At 35.5% G+C, this 7,636-nt stretch overlaps 1 long non-coding RNA gene across 1 annotated transcript; it reads right to left on the minus strand.

Annotated features, from left to right (window-relative positions):
* Positions 1 to 2,035: 2,035 nt before the first annotated feature.
* On the minus strand, positions 2,036 to 7,240 carry LOC125172955 (uncharacterized). The gene is made up of 3 exons (XR_007154875.1): positions 7,193 to 7,240; positions 5,229 to 5,296; positions 2,036 to 2,206 (listed from the first exon to the last, which is right to left on the minus strand). It is a non-coding gene; the product is annotated as an uncharacterized LOC125172955 (long non-coding RNA).
* Positions 7,241 to 7,636: the final 396 nt, after the last annotated feature.

The following is a 7,636-nucleotide window of genomic DNA, read 5'->3' on the forward strand; positions in this document are numbered from 1 at the left end:
CTCAGTTGGTTAAGCGTCCATCTCTTGATTTTGGCTCAGGTCATGATCTCATGGTTCATGGAGACTGCTTGAAATTCTCTCTCTCTCTCTCTCTCTCTCTCTCTCTCTCTCAATCTCTCTCTCTGCCCCTGCCCCGTTCTTTTTCATTGCTAATGGTGCATGTGTGTGTGTTCTCTCTCTCTCTCTCAAAATAAGTAAATATTTTTTAAAGAAAGAAAACTTAAAAAAAGTAGAATTGTTTCTATTTCATTTATTCTTAAGGGCAAAACCAAAACAACTATAATTTTATAAAACATAAATTTTATTTTACTATATTAGCAACTACATGAAATTAGTTTGATTTTTTTCCCACTTAATTGACCATAGGCATTGATACTAAAGAGGAAAAAAAGGTGTTATTAGTCAAATACCTTTTCTGTATATCCTTAATAGTCTCTCATGTAAATTAATACTGATACAAGTTAATATCTTAATTCTAAAAAGTTTAATTAAAACAACTTTGCCTGATTCCAGATCTAAATATATCTCCCTGAATCATTTTTCAGTTCCTTTTGTAATATCCATCTTAAACAGAAATCCTAGTTTATTCTGGCTCTGATTCAATCTTCCAAAACTTCCTCTCTGTTTACTTGGGTCTTTTGGAAGAGTTCCAAGTTTGTCTCTCGTCTCTGAAAAAAGATGAATGAAATTGAAATTACATTTACTGTTCTTTTGACTCTCGTGTTTGTGCTCAAAGACAGAGCTAATTTCTCTGACAATTTTCATAAAGAAAAATGGCCAAATTCATTTATTTTAGCACTCACTAAAATGGGGTTTATTCACAGCTCATATAACCTTACTCCCATTCTTTTATTAAACAATAAAATCCTTATTAAAGAATAGATTATTGTTTTCCCAGGTATTGCTATAAAAAGCTTTATACAATCCCAAGTATTCTCAAGTAATCTAAAAGTTAAACTCCTTTTAGAGCTGAAGAAACTGAAGTCTGGAACAGTTAAGAGACTCCTCCAAGGTCACAAGGCTAATTTGTGGCCACCCTGAGCCTAGAAACCCAGCCTACTACCAGTTCTGATCTCAACTTACTCCTGTGATTGCCTGTAACTTCTCAGGCTATTGAACTGCTGATTTGATCTTCAAAGTTTTTATGGAATGTTGAAAAGTCAACTATTTGTCTCATTCTTTCCATTATTGTGCACTGTTATCTTGATCTTTCTCAAAAGGGAAATAAGAATAAATAAACATCAAAAATCATTATTTGCCGTAAATATAGAGAAAACTACAAACCATATATCTTGAGAAAATATGTAGCAAATAGATGATAGGGTGATAAGCACTGTACAAGTAGATGACAGACCCAAAGATTGATAGATAGAAAATTTGCCCACTATTACATTTTCAATACATAACACTTAACTCCTCAAAGGTTTTTGTGCACACAAACAAAAGAACCCTCAGCTTAAGGGCATCTATGAATTTTTAGTAGTCTGCACAAATAGTTCAATTCAGAAATAGAACATGTCAACTATTGTCCTACAAAGATGTAAAATACTTTAAATTGCTCAAAAGAGGATGTTTCACATAAGACAAAATAAAGTTATTATAATGATTTGCTTATGTCCCATATTTTTTCTGATTATTAGTTTATAAAGGCTTACAAGCACCTGCAAAAGACTGGGAAATAAATACATACCTGGTCTAATGTAACAGCTATGTTTCATACAATTCATGAATGAATCAATGTTTTTGTAAATCATAATCTTATTTTAAAATGCATGGCAAGCTTTCTATTTAAAGGGACTCTGCAATAACTCTTACAAAGAATAATTCAAAATAATCACCCTATTTTATCTACAGAACTGCCAAAGAGAGAAACCGACTAGATGTCTGAGGCAAGCCCTCAGAGGCAGCCAGCACTATGACAGAGTGAGCATGCTAAGGGATTTAGTTAGTCCCTGCTCAGAAGGTGTGGGCCAGTTTTCAGTCCCAGCCAGAATCTATAACCAACTGGACAGCTTACAAAAACATAACCAGTCCATGCCCCATCCCAAACTAATTAAGTCAAAGCCTCTGTTAGTATTGATAATACTCACAAAAGCAGTGCCACTTGAGTGTAGCTACCACAACTTGAAAAGAAGTGGGTTGAACAGAAAACAGGAAGAGGAGAATCAGAAACAAAATACAAGCCACACTTTCCAGGAGGTCCAGCCTAAAGGGAATAAATGAAATAATCATTGGAAGTAGATTCACAGACAAAAGGTTTTCTTTGGTTAGTGTTTGGTTTCATTTGCCTTTTAAGATGGGAAATAGAATAACACACCCATATGTTAGTGGGTATGAGTCAACAGAAAAGAAGCTTATATCATCAGAGAAGGAAGGGGCAATTGCTGGTGTGCTGGCCCTGAACAAGCAAGAGAAGAATGGGATGCAGAACACAAGGGAGGAGGTGAATTTACATTGGAGCAGGACAGTACATCCCTAGGAGCTGGGGAAAGGCAGACTGTGTGTGCACAAATACAGGAAGAAGCAGCATTCTGGCAGAGGAAGCTCATAGACATTTCCTCTGGTATCTTTCATTTTCTCAGTGAACAAAGATGTAAGGTCATCAAGTTAGAGTGAGAAATGCAGGTGCAATGTTGCAGATCTAAGAACAGATGTAAAATAATCATGCAACTAGATGGATCATAGGGCTAGAGAAACATCACCCGATTGGTCTGTTGTTGCAGAAAATCAATGCCCTTCAAAAATGGAATGCACATTTCTCACGTGCTTTGATCTTAGTGAGTTTATACTGGGTCCTAACAACCACCACTTCCTCTCATAAAAGTGTGAAACGACCTTCCTCCAAATCATTCTATTCCTGCCAGAGATCAATGAAGCTGGCTGCTCTCTAGTTTGCAAAATATTTCTTCCCTTTTTTCAAAACTCTGAGTGATATTTGCTTATCTCCAGTTTGCTGATTCCTAGTCTCCAGAATTCCTTAACAATTAAATCACTGAAAATTGCTCAGCAATCTCATTTTTGAGCATTCTCAAGATCACTCAGCACAATTCCACTGATTCAGTACATGTGAACTCATTTAAAAATACTGGGATCTTCCACTCTCCACCGGCAACATAATTCAGCGCGGTGAGAAATGCTTAACCTAATCTCACTGAGTTCCATTCTATTTTGTCAGCCTGCTCTATTACACATCCAGCAAATTCACACACCAACTTTGCTCATTTCTGAACTCCCAAATGATCTAACAGTCTACACACACTTGTAAGTACTTCCAAAGATTAATTTAGATGAACATTCTCTTATCAAATGAATGAAAGACCTCAGGTGACTTTTGAACTTCTGGAAACTATAAGCACTTAACAGAGAAAGCACCACTTATGCTCAGAAGAAATAACATCATGTTATTCTTTTGTCTAACCATAGTGTCATATCCTTAGTTAAGGCTTCTTCTTTTTGGCTCTGGATTTACTTTACTAAATTCTCAAAAATTCCTCTCATTCCCAGGGCGCCTGGGTGGCTCAGTCAGTTAAGCATCTGACTCTTGGTTTCGGCTCAGGTCATGATCTCATGGTTTGTGAGTTCGAGCCCCATACAGGGCTTTGTGCTGACAGTGTGGAGACTGCTTGGGATTCTCTCTCTCTCAGCCCCTCCCCCACTCACTCTCTCAAAAATAAATAAACTTAAAAAAAATTTTTTTTTAATTCCTCTCATTCCCTGTCACTTTCCCCCTCCAATTTATCTGAATATTGGTCCCAGGCCAACTTTTACTTAGTATCGTTTTGTTTATCTCCTGGTGATATGAAAAGCACATAGTATTTGTTTGTCCTGCAGACCTTGGTTCAAATCCTCCTCCAGGTTATGGATTGAATAGTTGCTTCATCCCTTTGGAGTGTAACTGTCCTTAGGTGTAAAATGGCCATAATAAGGTGATTACATGCAATATAAAAAACAGCCTGTCTTTCCAGTGCTTAGAACATACTAAGTGTTCAATAAATACATGTTCTATTCCTTTCTTTCTCTCTCCTGTTCACAAATGGCCCTACTTTTCCAATAAGACTAAGTCCAAAGAAACATTTTTTTCCTCGTAAATGCAAACAATGGGTCCTATAATTTTCCTTCTTGACTAGTTTTCACATTCTACTCAGAGTTCAGAGTGTACTTTACTCATTCATATCATACTCTATTTTTTAGCTATTTTCTATGCTAATATATCATTAGTTCCCAGATAGAGAAATATAAATATGAAGATACAGAAATTGATAGAGGTAGGCAGGTATAGGTGGGTGTCTGTTTAGATACAGATATGAATATGGTTATATATATATGATTTTTGTACATGCATGATTTTTTTTATATATAGTTTTACATATATCCACAACTTCGTTTTAGGTAGAACAGCTCCGTATAGAAAGCAAGGAAGCAAAGTCTGTTAAGCCAAATAGGTAAGACCTCACGCCCTTACTTAGGAGCTTACTCTCTATATAATTGTGGGGAAAAAAAGAAAGAAAGAAAGAAAGAAAGAAAGAAAGAAAGAAAGAAAGAAAGAAAGAAAGAAAGAAAGAAAAAGAAAAAAAAAGGTTAAATTCTCTAAGCTTCCATTTCTTTGTAAAATAACTTCTTCATTGCCAGGTTGTTGTATTTAAGACGGACAACATTTGTAAAATCCTGGCACATAGTAGGTTCCCATTTAGTTGTTGTCTTTTGTATTATTATTTTCACAAGCCTTATTTTTTTCTGCAGTGCCAGACATTTTTAATAGCAACAATAAATAAATGCCTGCTGAGTTAGATATTGCTATGATTTTATCTTGTTAATAGTAATGAGTAAATTGGCAGAGTTGATGTTTTCAAATTTTAAAAGATGCCATCTTTTGAGTGAGTCTTATAACATCTGTGGTATGGCTGCAAAAAGATCATTCAAATGCATAAGATTTTTTTTAACTCACACATCAAATGAAATAGCTATATGATATTATATTGCTCAAGCAGTCCATTTGCAGGCGCATTCAGAGTTTTTTGCCACAGTGTTCCAGCATATAAATGAGTAATAAAGGTAGGGGCTCTTCTACAAATAAAGTTCAGTTTCTAGGACATAGTTCTTTATTTTATCTTTTTTCTCCTTCCTTTTCTCTCTCAATCTTAATCTCTTACTCTCTCTTGCTTGCTCTTCCCATATAATTCTCTGATTTTATATATATTCACTACTTCTCTTTGAATAATCAAACTTACCTTGAAAGTCTTTACTATTGACTTTTCTATATTTTCTCCATTTTTCCACATGTTGTACAGAGCAGAATCTAATGAAAATTGAACGATTTCTTGTTATTATATCTTCTACTTTTCCTTTTCATGAATAATATTTTTGCTAAAACAAACAAATAGTAGAAATATCTCCAGTTCATGTCACTGAAGGTGACTGCAAAGGAATTTGAAGGCCAGGAAAACAAAACAGACATTATTGGCTTTACAGTTAGAGAAACTAGAAGAAGCAAAAGTTGCAGTAGATCAAGAAGAATTGCCCCTAAATTGATTCCTGAAAGTAAATAAGCCTCCTAGCCTTTTTACATGTTGGCAAGTTAATGGAGAGAAATAGGTTTGTTTATTTATTTGAGTGATATTCAACCTAGTAACATTTTAGTGAGTGAGCAAAAGAAACCAAGGAAGAAAATTCCAGTATGCCTTAAAGGAAGTAGTTAAATTTTGAAAATGTAGTTTCCCCTCCCCCTCTTCAGAGGAATGTTTATATTCTCAAAATTGATGAAGGATTGTTTTCACATGTACGTCATCTGACTTGCATTCAAATATTTTGGATCAATAAACATGCTTAACATAGAGTTGTCAGAAGTTAGGAGTGCATAGTTGTCACTCCTGGTATTTTTTAATTCAAAACTGGCTGTGATTTTTTCTTTAATGCAACTAAAAAAGCGCGCGCACACACACACACACACACACACACACACACACAAAATCCCAGACTTTGTACAATGGATACATGCCAGAATGCACAATTTTTACCTCTCTGGCATTGGGAAAGATATTTGACCTCAATAAGTCTTCCTTTTCTCATCAATAAAATGGGAATACTAATAACATCTACCTTGCAGATTATTGTAAGATTATTGTAAGATCATGTAAGATTTCATTAAAAGCACCTGACAGATATTTCTAAGAGAATGGACCAGTAGTGCCACATCAAGGCTCCCCAGTAGTATTAATTTTTTTCATATGTGTGTGCATGAGTATTCTGAAAATAAATATTTCTAAGATTTTTGGAAACATTTTAGGAACTATGAAAAGAGAACCATTAAGAGGCGTGCCTTTAATTAAAAAGGTACCATTTGGGGGCAGTTGAGTGGCTCAGTCAGTTAAGCATCTGACTTTGGCTCAGGTCATGATCTCACGGTTTGTGCGTTCAAGGCCTGCATCAGGCTCTGTGCTGACAGCTCAGATCCTAGAGCCTGCTTCGGATTCTGTGTCTCCCTCTCTCTCTGCCCCTCTGCCCCTCTGCTCTGTCTCTCTCTCAAATATAAATAAACATTAAAAAAAAATTTTTAAAGGTACCATTTGGCTGAGCCATGAAAATTCTGATGAAGCACTGACATATACAATGGTAACCCCTAAAATAACAAGTACATGTTTGCTATGTCCAAGCGCTTCATATGCATTATATCATCAACTCTAGACACCCAGCAAGGTATTAACAGTTTTTTTTTTTATTAAAAATCTGCAGCTTACACAGATTATGAAATCTAGCTAGTGATTAGCATATCTGAACCCAAAGGACTGAGCTCTTGACCACTATGTTGCCAACATCTACTTGGGGTAGGAATAATTAACGCCAAAGAAATACATCAGGTGGGTACAACAAAAGAAAAAGGAGAGTTCTTGTATTAATGTCTAAAGAGAACACTGTAATTTATATCCGTTTCCAGATTTTTTCTATTTATCTTTACAAGTAATCATAAATCCATTCCGGCACACATCTCTTCAACCAAAATTTTCTGCCAAGAACCATGCACTCAGCTCTATGGGACCTCATAACCAATAATATAAATACCAAAGTAAATATTTGATGATGAAAATCGGGCAAGAAGTATAAATTTCAAATATAATCTTTAACATACAAGTATTCAAATGCCCCACTACAGAGAGATAAAATTCCACAAAGTAAGCTATCACAAAATGAAGGATACCACTAAAATATAGCTGAGTTCAAAGGCTACTCCAAACTCCATAGCCTGTGAAACAAAGAGAGATACAGTAGTTTAATATGATCAGCATACCCATGATTTAAATAAATTTTCTTTTTAGTAAGTCACAAAAGTAACAAATTTAGTTCTACAGAATTAAAGGCAAAAGAAGCTTGAAAGAAATAATCTGTAGACACTTTGTTGCATTAAAATGTATGCAGGGTAGAACCATCTGGGTGGCTCAATCAGTTAAGCATCCAGCTCTTGGTTTTGGCTCAAGTCATGATCTCATGGTTCATGATTCGAGCTCTGCACTGGGCTCTGTGCTAGCAGTGTAGAACCTTCTTGGGATTCTCTCTCTCTCTCCCTCTATCTTCTGCCTCTCTGCCCCTTTCTCTCAAAATAAATGAATAAACTTTTAAAAAAAAGGAAAACAGGGTAAAGTGG

This window comes from Prionailurus viverrinus, chromosome C1 (genome assembly GCF_022837055.1).
Source record: "Prionailurus viverrinus isolate Anna chromosome C1, UM_Priviv_1.0, whole genome shotgun sequence".
Classification (NCBI taxonomy): domain Eukaryota; kingdom Metazoa; phylum Chordata; class Mammalia; order Carnivora; family Felidae; genus Prionailurus; species Prionailurus viverrinus.